The 16,271-nt window shown below is 46.9% G+C and overlaps 1 protein-coding gene across 4 annotated transcripts in view; it reads right to left on the reverse strand.

The window, feature by feature from the left end:
- Window positions 1-16,271, reverse strand: part of LOC126273184 (semaphorin-1A) — a 1,534,221-nt gene that overhangs the window by 83,029 nt on the left and 1,434,921 nt on the right. The window lies entirely within an intron of this gene.

A 16,271-nucleotide genomic window follows, 5' to 3' on the forward strand; every position in this document is an offset into this window, starting at 1 on the left:
ATTCGATGAACCCACTGCCAGGTGCTGAAGTGTGGATTGCAGAGTAGTCATATAAATGTAGATGTAAATGAGCAGGACCATGTCTTCATACGCGGAAGTGGGTGTTGTTTGGAGGGATTACAACATCTGGTGGACGAAGAGGTACAACAGGCTATGATTTCGCCGGAGACGGACGGGGTCGACTTGCTTTCGTAGGATAAAACGGGATAGTGCTGACTCCATGTATTGCTGCTTGAGGCCGGTTTTATTTGAATATCGTTTATCGAAGCTGATTTGCTTAAATACTTGTGCCCCGGCTTTTGCAGTCCTGCGTTAATGAACGTGGGGTATCAAACAACATTCACAAGGCTTTGCTTGCGTGGCTTTCTTAGACAACTCGACCGTGTGCCTTCTACAGAGGACGTCATCTTCTTTTGTCATGTAAGAATGCCTTTGGGAGGACGACGTGATTGTTACGAAGAAAGTACGGGATGGAGCAGTGCACCTGTACGTGACTCAATTCATATCAGTGTGGAGGGACGTAATTAAGTTGGTATGTTCTCACGAATACTACTTCATCATCACTTCCACGTCCTATCGTGGGTTATACAATCTTACAACTGACACTAATTAGTTCTCTTGCTGTGGCTACGACGTCAACAGAGCATATACAAAGGGCAATTTCTTAGTGGACTCGGGTTTCTTAGGGGCTGCGATAAGCAACCCGCTGGTCAACTCGCTTCTGGGAACCCTCGAGGAATCGGACGCATTTGCCACCTGCCGGCGAAAGCGAGTGCCGCCGGCCCCGGTCACGACCGGAAGGCCGCTTTAATTTGCGAGTGCGCAGCAGGTCGGCGTCGGTCTTTTCGCGACGGCTACGGCGACGGCGCCCGCAGCCGGTGGCCGGCGACGCGACGTGTAAATCACGCTCGTAATTGCTGGCGCGGCCGCGCGGCACGATCCCATCTGGCACCGGCACCGGCGCCGGCGCCGGCGGCCCTTAACTGATGCCTGGCTCACGCACGGACGGGCGGGCGCTGCCGCGGCGCGCCGTTCCGAGAATTTCAACCCGTCAGATCTCATCTTGAGTGACGGCTTCAGCGCGCGGCCGGGCGAGCGTGAATGCGATACGTGCCACATGCGAAAAATTTTGACTGCCGTGTACAGCGCTAGGTGAGATACAGGAGGGGAGGGGGAGGAGAAGGGGAGGAGGGAGGAGGGAGGCGGAGGCAAAGAGAGAGAGAGAGAGAGAGAGAGAGAGAGAGAGAGAGAGAGAGAGAGAGAGAGAGGATGACCGGGAGAAGACAGGTGATAGAGGGAGATCTGAAGACAGGTTGGGGAGGGAGAGAATGGAAGATCGAGGGATTGGAAGGAGAGAGGGAGATTGTGTAGTAAGGAAGAAGAGAAAGGGAACTAGAGAGTGTGGAGGGAGAAGGTGAGGAGGGGAAGGTCGGTGGGTGGGAAAGGGAAGGGATGAAGGGCTGGAGGAGGTGGTTAGGAGCGTGGGAGGAAGACACGGGAAGAGAAAGAGAGCGGATAAGGGAAAGGGCAGGCGCGACCATTTTGAAGATGTAGCGGACATACAATAGATAACAAGACGCAAGGCAGCCCATGCACTAAAGAAATCGCAACAAGATCTAAGGGTCGTAAATATTAATAAGTGTCACGGTCACCAAGAGAGGGACAAACTGTATAGCGTTCACAGGTAGTTGATAAAAAAAATGGACAAGAAAAACGAGAAACCTGTCTCAAATGCACCGAGGTAATAAAAGTCATAGGACAGCGATGTACACGTATACAGACGGTGGTAGTATGGCGCACACAAGGTATAAAAGGGCAGTGCATTGGCGGAGCTGTCTCTTATAATCGGGTGTTCCTGTGAAAAGGTTTCCGACGTGATTACGGCCATATGACGGGAATTCACAGACTTTGAACGCGGATTGGCAGTTGGAGCTAGAAGATTAGAGTCCATTTCGGAAATAGTTAAGGAATTCGACTTTCTGAGATCCATAGTGTCAAGAGTGTGTCGAGAATACCAACTTCCATCTTGGACAATGCACTCACCGACGGCATTCACGACCCAGAGCAGCGTTTGATTTTATCGTGGCTTTTCCTGTCTGGTTTGAGAATATCTAAGAGCAGACAAATAATAATAGGTAATGATAGTAGTATGTGATCGGAGTACACAAACTTTGGACGCTTGACACTGGCTTTTTTTCGTAAGGTCCGTTCATTGTAAATTTGACCATGAGTGATTTTTCTGAAAAAAATTCTCTACCTGAGTTTGTAGATCGAATAATTTCAAAGCGTTGGTTCGTACTGTACCTTTGATATACACTCCTGGAAATGGAAAAAAGAACACATTGACACCGGTGTGTCAGACCCACCATACTTGCTCCGGACACTGCGAGAGGGCTGTACAATCAATGATCACACGCACGGCACAGCGGACACACCAGGAACCGCGGTGTTGGCCGTCAAATGGCGCTAGCTGCGCAGCATTTGTGCACCGCCGCCGTCAGTGTCAGCCAGTTTGCCGTGGCATACGGAGCTCCATCGCAGTCATCAACACTGGTAGCATGCCGCGACAGCGTGGACGTGAACCGTATGTGCAGCTGACGGACTTTGAGCGAGGGTGTATAGTGGCCATACTGGATGCCGGGTGGACGTACCGCCGAATTGCTCAACATGTGGGGCGTGAGGTCTCCACAGTACATCGATGTTGTCGCCAGTGGTCAGCGGAACGTGCACGTGCCCGTCGACCTGGGACCGGACCGCAGCGACGCACGGATGCACGCCAAGACCGTAGGGTCCTACGCAGTGCCGTAGGGGACCGCACCGCCACTTCCCAGCAAATTAGGGTCACTGTTGCTCCAGGGGTATCGGCGAGGACCATTCGCAACCGTCTCCATGAAGCTGGGCTACGGTCCCGCATACCGTTAGGCCGTCTTCCGCTCACGCCCCAACATCGTGCAGCCCGCCTCCAGTGGTGTCGCGACAGGCGTGAATGGAGGGACGAATGGAGACGTGTAGTCTCCAGCGATGAGAGTCGCTTCTGCCTTGGTGCCAATGATGGTCGCATGCGTGTTTGGCGCCATGCAGGTGAGCACCACAATCAGGACTGCATACGACCGAGGCACACAGGGCCAACACCCGGCATCATGGTGTGGGGAGCGATCTCCTACACTGGCCGTACACCTCTGGTGATCGTCGAGGGGACACTGAATAGTGCACGGTACATCCAAATCGTCATCGAACCCATCGTTCTACCATTCCTAGACCGGCAAGGGAACTTGCTGTTGCAACAGGACAATGCACGTCCGCATGTATCCCGTGCCACCCAACGTGCTCTAGAAGGTGTAAGTCAACTACCCTTGCCAGCAAGATCTCCGGATCTGTCCCCCATTGAGCATGTTTGGGACTGGATGAAGCGTCGTCTCAAACGGTCTGCACGTCCAGCACGAACGCTGGTCCAACTGAGGCGCCAGGTGGAAATGGCATGGCAAGCCGTTCCACAGGACTACATCCAGCATCTCTATGATCGTCTCCATGGGAGAATAGCAGCCTGCATTGCTGCGAAAGGTGGATATACACAGTACTAGTGCCGACATTGTGCATGCTCTGTTGCCTGTGTCTATGTGCCTGTGGTTCTGTCAGTGTGATCATGTAATATATATGACCCCAGGAATGTGTCAATAAAGTTTCCCCTTCCTGGGACAATGAATTCACGGTGTTCTTATTTCAATTTCCAGGAGTGTAATTTGTAACACAGAACCTTTAGCCTTGCCAAGAAGCCGTTTAATTGAAACAACAGCTTGCAACGTAAGTGAAACACAAGATTAAATAATATCGCTGTATTCCCAAAATATTATACTAAATTAAATTACACAGACACTCACATTAATTCTGTTGCTGTTTGCAACTATGAGTACGCCTAGTGAGATTGCGTCTCATAATATAGAAAATGGCGGTGTGCCAAATAATCATCTGCAGCAATGGCAGATATGCGTCCGATCAGGACGGCTTCCAGAACAAAAAACGTGCTGCCTTCTCGGCAATACAACTGAACTAGCTGATTATTCTAATGTTTCAGCAGTTGCACGCCACAATCTATTCAACCGCTTATATTAATTAATATCTTAAGTGGTTCTTTATTTATATTCTGAACTTATATCGATGTTTTTGCAATATATCCACGGCCATCCTGCAAGCATCACTGATTTGAACAATCGCAGAAATCAATGTGGGTCATTAGGACAGTGCGCCGAAATTTGGCGTTAATGGGCTATGGCAGCAGACGACCGAGACGAGTGCCTTTGCTAACAGCACGACATCGCCTGCAGGGCGTCTTCTGGGTTCGTGACCGAATCTGTTGGACCCTAGATGAGTGTAAAACCGTAGCCCAGTAAGATACATCTGAGTTCAGTTGCCGGCCGGGGTGGCCGAGCGGTTCTAGGCGCTCCAGTCTGGAACCGCGCGACCGCTACGGTCGCAGGTTCGAATCCTGCCTCGGGCATAGATGTGTGTGCTGTCCTTAGGTTAGTTAGGTTTCAGTAGTTCTAAGTTCTAGGGGACTGATGACCTCAGACGTTAATTTCCATAGTGGTCAGAGCCATTTGAACCAATCTGATTTCAGTTGGTAAGAGCTGACGATAGGTTTCGAATGTGGCGCAGACCCCACGAAGCCATGGGCACAGATTGTCAACAAAGGACTGTGCAAGCCGGGTGATGACTCCATAGTGGTGTTGGCTGTGTTTACATGGAATGGACTGTGGCCTGTGATCCAAGAAAACCTATCAGTGACTAGAAAAGTTTATGTTCATCTACCTATTTGCAGCCATTCATGGACTTCATGTTCCCTAACAACCATCGAATTTTTATGGGAGACAATGCGCCGTATCACCGGTTCGCAACTATTCGCGACTGGTTTGAAGTACATTCTGGACAATTCTAACGAACGTTTTGGCCACCCAGGTCACCCGACATGAATCCCGTGGAATATTTGTGGTACATAATCGAGAGGTCAGTTCGTTCACAAATTCCTGCACCGGCAACACTTTCGCAATTATGGACGGCTGTAGAGGCAGCATGGCTCAATATTTCTGTAGGTGACTCATCGTGCTGTTGAGTCCATTCGACGTCGAGTTGCTGCACTCATCCGGAGCCGGCCGTTGCAGCCGAGCGGTTCTAGGCGCTTCAGTCCGGAACCGCGCTGCTGCTAGTCGCAGGTTCGAATTCTGCCTCAGGCATGGATGTGTGTGGTGTCCCTATGTTAGTTAGGTTTAAGTAGCTCTAAGTCCAGGGGACTGATGACCTCAGATGTTAAGTCCCATAGTGCTCAAAACCATTTGAACCACTGCTCCGGGAACTCACTGTTTGATACAGCGCAGCAATGCTGTAAAAGAGGACAGACAAGCATAATGTAAGCAGTTTCATCAATAGACCTGTTGGATTCGGTAAGCTTTCTGCTAATAAAATGCCGTCTTTTATCCGGCTTCCTCACAACATTAAATGTGTGGTACTTCCAGCTGTGGAAATCTTTGAGAATTTCATTTATTTTCTTTACGGGAAGTTCTCTTGTTTTGATAGTAACTGTACCGTTGCTATAATCACAACTGGTTAATGCCGGGTGGTGCGTTACCCCAGTTTAAGTAATTGTTGCAGTGGGAAGATCAAAATGACTACGAGAGAAAGGCGAAATAAAGGCAAGTTTGACGATGCGCGAGCACGGTAAACGTGAAATACACGGTTTGTGTATGGCAGTGAAAATTTCGCAAATCGGCGTATCTGTTTTGCAGCGGCAGGGCGCGTCACGAGTCCGACAGCCAATCCCCGGACAGCACTCTTTGCGACGACGCCGCCGGCATAAGTGATGACGCGCTGCAAGTTTCAGCTCCCGCTGCGGCCGGGCCAGGCCGGGGTAGGGGTAGGGTAGGGGCGCTCTAATTGTCAGCGCATCGCGAGATGATGGATGGCTCGCAGCCGCGTATCGACCCAGTGACCCGCCGCCCCCGCCGCCCCGCCGCCGACGCCGGCGGAAATTCGGCGCCCGCGCCGCCGCCGGCCGCGGCGGTCAGCTGTTTTAATGCGGCGCGCATCTCGCATCATCCCCCAGGCCGCAGGGCGAGGCTTAGCGGGATCGAGAGCCTAGTCGATACTCGTCAGCGCGCCCTCATCGGCTTTCTGGCCGCGCAGCCCAGCCCCCCGAAATTATCTTTTGTTACCGCGGCCGCCTGCCACTGGAATGGGCTCTTTGGCCGCTGAGGCCCCCGGATGTGTTATGTAGCACTGGCCACAGGGCTCACCCGGACCTGAGATGCCTGCCAGACTCACCTCAGAAGCGCACCAGGTGGATTGGACTCTGGAGAAACATCAAGCAATTCAGGCCGCCAGGGCAGCGATTTCCTATCATAATAAAGATACTTGCATCATTCCTCCAATGTAACAAAGAAGCAGGGTGGTAATTTGCAATGTATCATCCCACGAATGTCCATTTATCATAACGCTTTACCCCGTCGTAGTTGCCTCGGCCAGTTTCCTGCTGCAGGTTTGGTTCGACTTGGAGATGATGGGCCGGCTTTTCTCTAATGCTCCTAAATGGGTGGTAGTCGGATACAAATAGGCAGATGGAAGGGCGAGCAACTTCCCTACGACGACCGGTATTTGCTAACAGCCATGGCAGTGAAACATCCGTCAATAGTTGGTGGACTAGTGGTTAGCACGGCTGCATCTAGAACATGGTGCCCTGCTTTTGATTCCTGCTCAGATCGAAGATTACGCTGCTCAGGACTCATCATCCATCCAATCTTCATTAGGTGCGCATGTCGCCAAAGTGTCCGCCAGACAACTCCAGGTGGGGCCCCAAGGCCAATACATTACATGATCATTAGTGGAACTTCTTGAGGGTCTGCAAGGAAGGAGCACGGTACAACAGTTCGATTCCAAGCTGTTATTGTCTTTGATACAAAGGCATGCGAAGAGTGAACGTCGAGCACTGCTTGCTTCTTGGCTGGGCGGTGGCGTGAAGTGGCGAAGTGACATAACGGGAAGCTTTCACATGTACATTCTACCACGTAATGGGGGAAGATCATTTTGTTTCACTCTCATTGATTCATTGTAGTTTATCATTACCGGGTCGCCCATAAGCTCTTCGGATTCGCTGTTGTGAACGCCATAGCTGCTTTCCGGTGTCTGAGGTCTGAGATCTCTTTTCAGCCCGGAGAAGATGGGTCGTCCCTTCGGTAATCTTTTTAAATGGGTTGTTGTCGGGGTGAACTACACTCCTGGAAATTGAAATAAGAACACCGTGAATTCATTGTCCCAGGAAGGGGAAACATTATTGACACATTCCTGGGGTCAGATACATCACATGATCACACTGACAGAACCACAGGCACATAGACACAGGCAACAGAGCATGCACAATGTCGGCACTAGTACAGTGTATATCCACCTTTCGCAGCAATGCAGGCTGCTATTCTCCCATGGAGACGATCGTAGAGATGCTGGATGTAGTCCTGTGGAACGGCTTGCCATGCCATTTCCACATGGCGCCTCAGTTGGGCCAGCGTTCGTGCTGGACGTGCAGACCGCGTGAGACGACGCTTCATCCAGTCCCAAACATGCTCAATGGGGACAGATCCGGAGATCTTGCTGGCCAGGGTAGTTGACTTACACCTTCTAGAACACGTTTGGTGGCACGGGATACATGCGGACGTGCATTGTCCTGTTGGAACAGCAATTTCCCTTGCCGGTCTAGGAATGGTAGAACGATGGGTTCGATGACGGTTGGGATGTACCGTGCACTATTCAGTGTCCGCTCGACGATCACCAGAGGTGTACGGCCAGTGTAGGAGATCGCTCCCCACACCATGATACCGGGTGTTGGCCCTGTGTGCCTCGGTCGTATGCAGTCCTGATTGTGGCGCTCACTTGCACGGCGCCAAACACGCATACGACCATCATTGGCACCAAGGCAGAAGCGACTCACATCGCTGAAGACGACACGTCTCCATTCGTCCCTCCATTCACGCCTGTCGCGACACCACTGGAGGCGGGCTGCACGATGTTGGGACGTGAGCGGAAGACGGCCTAACGATGTGCGGGACCGTAGCCCAGCTTCATGGAGACGGTTGCGAATGGTCCTCGCCGATACCCCAGGAGCAACAGTGTCCCTAATTTACTGGGAAGTGGCGGTGCGGTCCCCTACGGCACTGCGTAGGATCCTACGGTCTTGGCGTGCATCCGTGCGTCGCTGCGGTCCGGTCCCAGGTCGACGGGCACGTGCACCTTCCGCCGACCACTGGCGACAACATCGATGTACTGTGGAGACCTCACGCCCCACGTGTTGAGCAATTCGGCGGTACGTCCATCCGGCCTCCCGCATGCCCACTATACGCCCTCGCTCAAAGTCCGTCAACTGCACATACGGTTCACGTCCACGCTGTCGCGGAATGCTACCAGTGTTAAAGACTGCGATGGAGCTCCGTATGCCACGGCAAACTGGCTGACACTGACGGCGGCGGTGCACAAATGCTGCGCAGCTGGCGCCATTCGACGGCCAACACCGCGGTTCCTGGTGTGTCCGCTGTGCCGCGCGTGTGATCATTGCTTGTACAGCCCTCTCGCAGTGTCCGGAGCAAGTATGGTGGGTCTGACACACCGGTGTCAATGTGTTCTTTTTTCCATTTCCAAGGAGTGTATATCGTCGCAAGAGCTAATGACTTATTCTGTATAGCATCTTTTTTCCAGAATTAATATGGCAATCTGTTTAGTGGAAGCATTCAAATGCAAAGCAGTAACATAAAACGAAAATAATAAGCAATGGAAATTTTTTATTGAAAATGAAAGGGAATGACAGAAGAGAGGGAAACGACGTTATAGTGCAATACAGAAAGAATTTAAACATTTAGATGACAGTGAAAGCGCAAAAAACTACAATGACCGACAAACGGGATTCATTGTTTTGTGTCTCAAGAAGTACTTTATGCTAAAACTGTGGGCTTGGAGCACTTGAAGAAACTGGTGGTACGAATAGTAAAATTCCTGAAGTCGCGCCCATTATTCCATTGCCAGTTTCAACAGTTTTCAGTGGAAATGAACGAAGAGTATGGAGACTTTATATATTAGTGTGGTCAAGTCAAGGGGCAAGTTGACTTGCCTGCTTACGGTCTACAGTAAAATATTGCAAGGAAGCTTCTTTCTGATTTGATGGGGATGCATTTAAAAAGAAAGTCACGTTTTAGAAGAGATACAATCTGACAAAGACAGTCCAGTTCACTAAGCTTACTGGAGTTAAGGAAAACGCGAGGCTTGAAGAATTCATTGTGACCTTGAAAGAATTACTAGATAGTGTTATAAAGGTTTTGACGACACCGTCAACCTTACATCTGTTTTCGAGCTTTTTTCGAGACTGTTCGCAGTTTCAGTTCAAAGCATCCCTGTGCATGTCCGTATTTAACTGATAAACTTGCAAGGTAATGCCGGCTATGTGAGAAACGTTTTTACGTTGAAACTGGCCATAGCGTCTACACTGCTTTTCTCGGGTAAAGTTTCCTTGTTTCCATACTCAGGTTGCAAAAGTGATATAATAGTTCGATCGACATATTTGTGTAAAATATGACGGCGCAGACTTTTGTAATCATTAATACCGGTACTCATTTAGAAGTGGGCACGACTATAGAGGACGATGGGCTCCTCCAAATGGAAGCTGGGCTTTTAAACCAGTCTCTCCCCGTTCTGGTTCCGTGGCCGGATTAGGGTCCGTCGATCGGAAGGACACAGAGAGCAGCTCCGGCAGCCTGGCTGCGGGACCTGGTGCATTCGGGACACGTCTCGCGCCACTCTTGTGCTCTCAATGGCGGCCGTCGGCCGTACACGGCGGCTGTCAGTATCGAGCAGCGGCCAATCGGCGCGGCGGCGATCTCGGCGGGGAGTCCCCGCGGCCCGCCAGGTAGCGGGCGCCCGCTCTGGCGCCCGCGGGTATTCGTGTGGGCGGGAACCGTCACCCCGAATTGCGCTCGTTCAAAATTCCAGTCACGTCGCCGCCCTCGGCGTACTGGGACGGCCCAAGGTAAATTCCGTTTTCCTTGTGCCGCTCGCGAAAAGATGCTTAGCTCCCAAATCTGATGGGCGTGGAAGTTACAAAAATCTAGAGGACCGCTTTCGAACGATAAGTGTTACTCTGATAAATTACATAACTCAGGGTGTATACGCTTCGGGACATCCTGGAGATCCGTCAAAAACTCGGGAATTTTTTTCATCCGTGAAAAACCAGGGCATATTTTTTAGAATTCGGGGAATTTTTCCTTGTTTTAATTTTCAGTTAATTTTTTGTAATTAAATTCTTGTGAACTGATACTCTAACAAACAATTTTCGTTTAGATCTTGTTGCAGAATAATACTGAAGCAATAAAGCTTTAGTTGCCGAGGAAATGCGCCATTAACAACAACAATATACAGTGCACACTGTAACGCCCCCCCCCCCCCCCTGCCTTAATATGATGAAAATTCAGTTTGGTGTTAGTAAATAAAATGTCACATGCTTTAGGAGAATATAACTTCTCACCAAAACATTTCAAAGATGTTCGTAGGGTGGTCGTGACAATGCTGAATAATACTGTTTCAAAGATAAAATTTATGGCTCTTCACTTTTGTTGTCTAGGGTATTATGTATTTATAAGAGGTCCGGATTTTTGAAAAAGGGAAGGCTGGAGACATCTAGTACTTTTATAAAAGTCATCACACGTTTTTATTCCTCTTTAAAAAACACACGTAAAGTTACATGGCGTCTCTGACAAAACAGTTACATCTTGTGCTTCAACCTCTTGGGTTCTGCGATCCACACATGTTTACATACATACAATGGAATTAGCCGGCGCTAACAACACTGACCGACGTGACTTTCACAACTACACTGAGCCAACTGCCTGCCGGTCTTTGAAGTGCTCGTATTTATAACCTTCCAAAGAGATCAACAAATTATCTCTTTTTTTGGAGAGTCAATTAAATTGTTATTAAATGAATCATTTACATGAAATAGTTACAAATCATTCTGGCGCTAAGATGTTTAGATTAAAACCATAAATGGCACATTTTACTAGTAATTACAAGTGTCAACCAAGTGAAATAGCTGGATTACAAAGTGTTGAATATGACATTTCTCATTTGCGTAACACTGGGGTTAAAAAGTGCAAATCTGTAAATTACGTGAGTATACAGTACAAAAGTCTTTTAAACTTACTTGTTTTTCACACTAAGTGTAGTGAATAATCAAGTTTTCCTGGCCAAATTTTATAACAAACAATTTCGTAGTCACATATGTTGACACTTTGAATAAGCCTATATGAGCAAAACATAACAGTTCCTTATGAAATAATGGTGTTAAAACAGTTTGAATAAGTGTACCTTGCTTTTGCAATCTCTTTTAGATCGAAATATTATATATTAATGACATTGAAAAACATAGCATCATAAATTGCACCCATACGAAATTTAACTAATGTGAGTTTAATTTACTGAAAAATCGTAATTTATCCTCAGTATCGTGTACTTCCATACTTCTTTTCCCTCCCATCGGAATCATTACAACACAGAACAGCAAAATGTGTCAAAGACTTTAGGACGAATATTATGTAATACTTCGTAACAACAAACTGCCTTTGACGGGCGTGACGTCACAAATATTTACATATCTAACATGTCGCAGAAAAATATTGCGAATGGCGATTTGAGAAGCGTGGCTTTCAAAGTACTTTTCCTTTTACGCAAAACGAATTATTTGACTGGGAAATTATGCTATCAGTTTCTTCAGTCACGGAGGGTAAGACTCTCATTCACAGCTTAACACTTTGAGGACCTCCCATTTAGAAAAATTTCGGCGCAGAGGACCAGATATTTATGCCATTATTTAAAATTTAACTGGAACTTTTGCTCTTGATTTATGGTCAACGGTAACACACGCTGAGAAAGACTAAGCTTCAAGGTTAGTTTTTCGTATCTATTTTAGTTCTTTTATGAATTACATATTATGCAATGAAGGTGGCAAAAAATGTAAGTATCCTTCAAAAATAAAGGTGCGAGATGAGTTCTTGAGCTATTCCACACCTAACTGGCTTTCCCGTGGAAAACTCAAAGTGCTCAAGGAACATGTGTTCAGCCAGGTAACTCACGAAATGTTCGGTGCATAGCATTGAAATTTATAATCGTACTTGTCAGAAACATTCAGCTACTGCAGTTTAGATTGTTCTCTTAGGATCTTGCCTGACCACACCCTCGAAAAAAGAAAATCAGCAAAATATTTTTCATGATCAATATTGTAAGTGAACGCTTGCCTTTTCTCGTAACTGTGCAGTATGTATATTAATTTGAACCATTAGCTTTCCATATTTGTGTGTTCGCGCTACTTAACACTGATATTGCTATTGGCAGGAGAGATGACGTGACAGGAGATATGACCGCTGACAAAAGCGCATCGTGGAACGCAGTCTCGATTTCAGCGCTTCGGAAGCTACTCTCCTGTATTTGGTGGAATTCATATTTATAACTTCGCAATACGAAAATATGCAGTGCACACGTTGCAGTACATCAAAGAGCTTTCCAGAACACGTTTGTTTTCTGGGTTTCGTTTCCTAAACGCAAACTTACGGAATAGCGAAAGTATTGTATTCTGACAAGCCCTATTTTAGGACAAACCATTCTCTGTATTGTTGCACAGGTAGTAAAAACTCAAGGTTTCGACGACTGTTAACTAGAGAAAAAGATGACTATCGACGATGCTAATGTTGTCGACTTTTGTAACGAACAGTCAGAATACGACTGGCCGAAGTCAGTGGAATCATGAATATGTCAAAGAATTTGCTTATCCTGCTGAAGTGTATGCTGACATCTTGTTTACCAGGGATGCTTGGAGGGTCACCGTTCTCACTGTAAAGGAAACCGCGTGTTTCTCTGAAGCCTCTCAGCGCAGAGCGACTGCTTGCATCCATCACTAAGATTGTAGCAACTGCCCCGGTTAAAGTTGTCGCTGTTGGACATTAGGACCTAGATGGACTCCTCGATAACAGAACCACAATACGCGGAATGTGTGTGACCAGATTTTTCTTTCGCCAAACATTAATTTATGCACGTCCCAAGGGAATGTTATAAATGCTCCCAGAAAACTGGTCGAATAAACGAGAATGAAATACTCCAGGTTAAGTACGAAGTCAGACACAATTGTAAAACGAGGCACGTAACAGTACTAACAAAAAAGGATTTTACGCGTTGTTAAGGAACTTGTAAAATCTGATGACAGTCACGTAATTTTTAAATACAGCATTTTGATATCAGTTTGTGACTGGTTGCTGCTTTTCATTCCACATACTCTTTATTAAATAATAGCTACAAGTCTCAGACAATATTGCAATTTGATAAACTAATCTAATGCAGCAAATGCCTGATATAGTTACTTCGGTTCCGAACAACAAATGTCAGTCATATATTCGCACGCATTGCATCGAAAATTAATGAGGGAAAATCTGGAACGGCAGACGCATAAATATAATTTGTTATTCATTCAGTAACACCTGTAGGATTTTTTTGGTAAGGAAAACGTATTTCCTGTATTGTCCTCATCTATCTCTAAGCTAAGGCCAGCATCCAAAATTGCATGACCTAAACAATATGTCTCTGCGAAGGAAACCGATCGTTTAAATTACTACACCACTAAATGCGATGTCCATCAAATCCCTCTTCGGTCTGAAGAAGAAAACAACTACAAAACATTAGACAGGCTTATGTCCCGTAGTTCATTCAGCAACGCACTGATAATCGAAGTTCTTTTCCTGCGGAAAAAAGTATGGTTTTCTAGAAACAACGTACTTCGGATTAGCTTGTTTAGATGTTTACTCGTGTAATGGCGACCTTCCTTTTGCCCATGGTGTGTGTGTGTGTGTGTGTGTGTGTGTGTGTGAAATCTTATGGGACTTAACTGCTATGGTCATCAGTCACTAAGCTTACACTCTACTTAACCTAAATTATCCTAAGTACAAACACACACACCCATGCCCGAGGGAGGACTCGAACCTCCGTCGGGATCCTCTCTTTACTCTCTTATGTCTTACCTATAAAAATTGGTTTTTGACTGACGTTTTGTGCTTGTATCTCAAAGGTTAGCTCTCTAAGGGAGGTAGCAGAGAACGCAGGGGTCGGAGAGGGAGGAGACGCAGGAATTCCAGACCCTCTGAGAAGCATGATCGAGCAGGAGCGTTTACGTCCGCTTGCTTGCTTCCTAAAGGGAAAACAGTGCACGTGGGCGAATTCTTTACTCTTTTTCTTATTACCTCCAGTCTTCCTGACGGCGGTACGGGCTTCCTCGAACCTATTCGGTACATGCTCTTGCTTTTATAATGTAATAACACTCTTTGGTTTCATACTGCGCTCTTTCCGCTACTTATGCAAAATTCGAGATGTGTTGTAATACTTTTATGCTCCGTCGAACTTGGATCTTATTTATGTTTCACTTCACATTGAGCTTTCTCTCTCTCTCAAGCAATACACTTCTATTAACAAGAAATTGCTAAGTACGTTAAAATCCACGTTACCTGCAGCTATTATGAGCATTTTTAGGCTGTGTTCTGAGGTAGTTTTGTCACTTTACTGTTTCCTGTCAATAATGCCGTCAGTTTACACACATAACACATTTCTCACGCTTTAATTTGTTAAATATTGGAATTTAAATGTACTTTAATAGTCGAGTAAAGCATGAAGAAATGCTCCAATGGTTTTCATTGTCGGATTTGAAAACTGCATGGGAAGAAATTACGCGATACGATAACACAAAAAGACATTACAATAGCTACTGCTCTGCTCGCGATTATTATAAAGTTGTGATTACTGAATAACATTCTTGATTCGGGACAGAACAGTATGGTCATCAAAAGACTTTAATAAAGGTGTCTTATGAACTTTGAATTAAATAAATTTAAAGGAATAATTTTAGAAGTTAAAAGGTCTTATTTCCACCATGTTTTGGGAGATTCAAAGAAATAAAATTAGATTTAGCGAAGATTACTAGCGGTCACGAATGGAAGCGAAAGAATGGCACATGCTAGTGAAAGTATACTAAAGGTAACGTAGACCCAAGTACAATATAACAGCAAGTATATTTCCCGATATACACACTTGTGCCTGTGTTGTTCGCATCGGCCACAGAATGCGAAGTAGGTGCCCCTATACCTTTCCCGCGTATGCAGACCTGCAATACTCGTGTGATATGCGTGTAGTATTAACCAGATTACAAAGGCGCCGGCGACCGGAAACGGGGCGAGGTCGGCGCCGAGAGAGAGCATGCACGCAAAGTGGTTCACTCAGTGAATAAAACCGGGAATTCCACACGAGCGCTAAAAACAGGGGGGAAAAAGAGAGACAGAGAGAGAAAGAAAGAGAGAGAGAGCGAGGAGGTCTGTCGGAGAAAATGCACTTAGGCGCGGTACGGCGTAAAAAGCCCTGCGAGCCGGGCAAATCATTTTTTAACTTGCTCCGGGGAAAAAAATCTGTTAATATAAAGGAAAGCAATCAATGTGCGCGCTAGCAAAGTGAATTACTGCAGCGAGTGATTGGATCACGGCGACCGGAGCCCAAATAAATTACGCGCACTCGATCAGGTCGGTGGGGCCTCGTCAGAGATGTAATGCATTTGGATGGAGTGGCGCTCGGCTCTGCCGGCCACTGTCCGTTTTCAGGAGGGGCGAGGGAGGGGGAGGGGGGAGGAGAGGGAACGGGTGGTAACGGGGTCGCAGCCGGATAAAAGAGCCACAGCATGCGAACACGTGCTGCTGTTACCCTGGAAACACGCTAACGCAGCCCGTAACCCAGGAACGGAAGGTACAGGCTATGCCTGAAAACATCATCATCCGTTATGAGTGATTTTTTCGAATTATAAAAAGCGCTCGACATCGCAAAGCGGTGAAAGATGGTCCACATCTTAGAAAAATAGTTGTAAATCGTAACGAAGGACGAGTAATATACTTGTACAATATGCAACGTTACTTTCTTACGTACCAAGGAGCTTCCGTGCATTGCGTGAAGAAGTCACTCTGACGGCCGCAGTCAGAACTGACACATACTTCGCGATGTGGGGCGTGCGTGAGAATTTACCCAACTTACTCCACCGCTAATTTAATGATAAACATTTATTGGCGAACCCAGATTAATCTCTGCTCTCATGCACTATTAAATCAATTTAAATAAGGGGCGCCATCCTCTCTTTGACCAGCCAGAAAGTGTTAAGCTTCTCACTATACGAATATCAA

Source organism: Schistocerca gregaria, chromosome 5, assembly GCF_023897955.1.
Source record: "Schistocerca gregaria isolate iqSchGreg1 chromosome 5, iqSchGreg1.2, whole genome shotgun sequence".
NCBI lineage: Eukaryota > Metazoa > Arthropoda > Insecta > Orthoptera > Acrididae > Schistocerca > Schistocerca gregaria.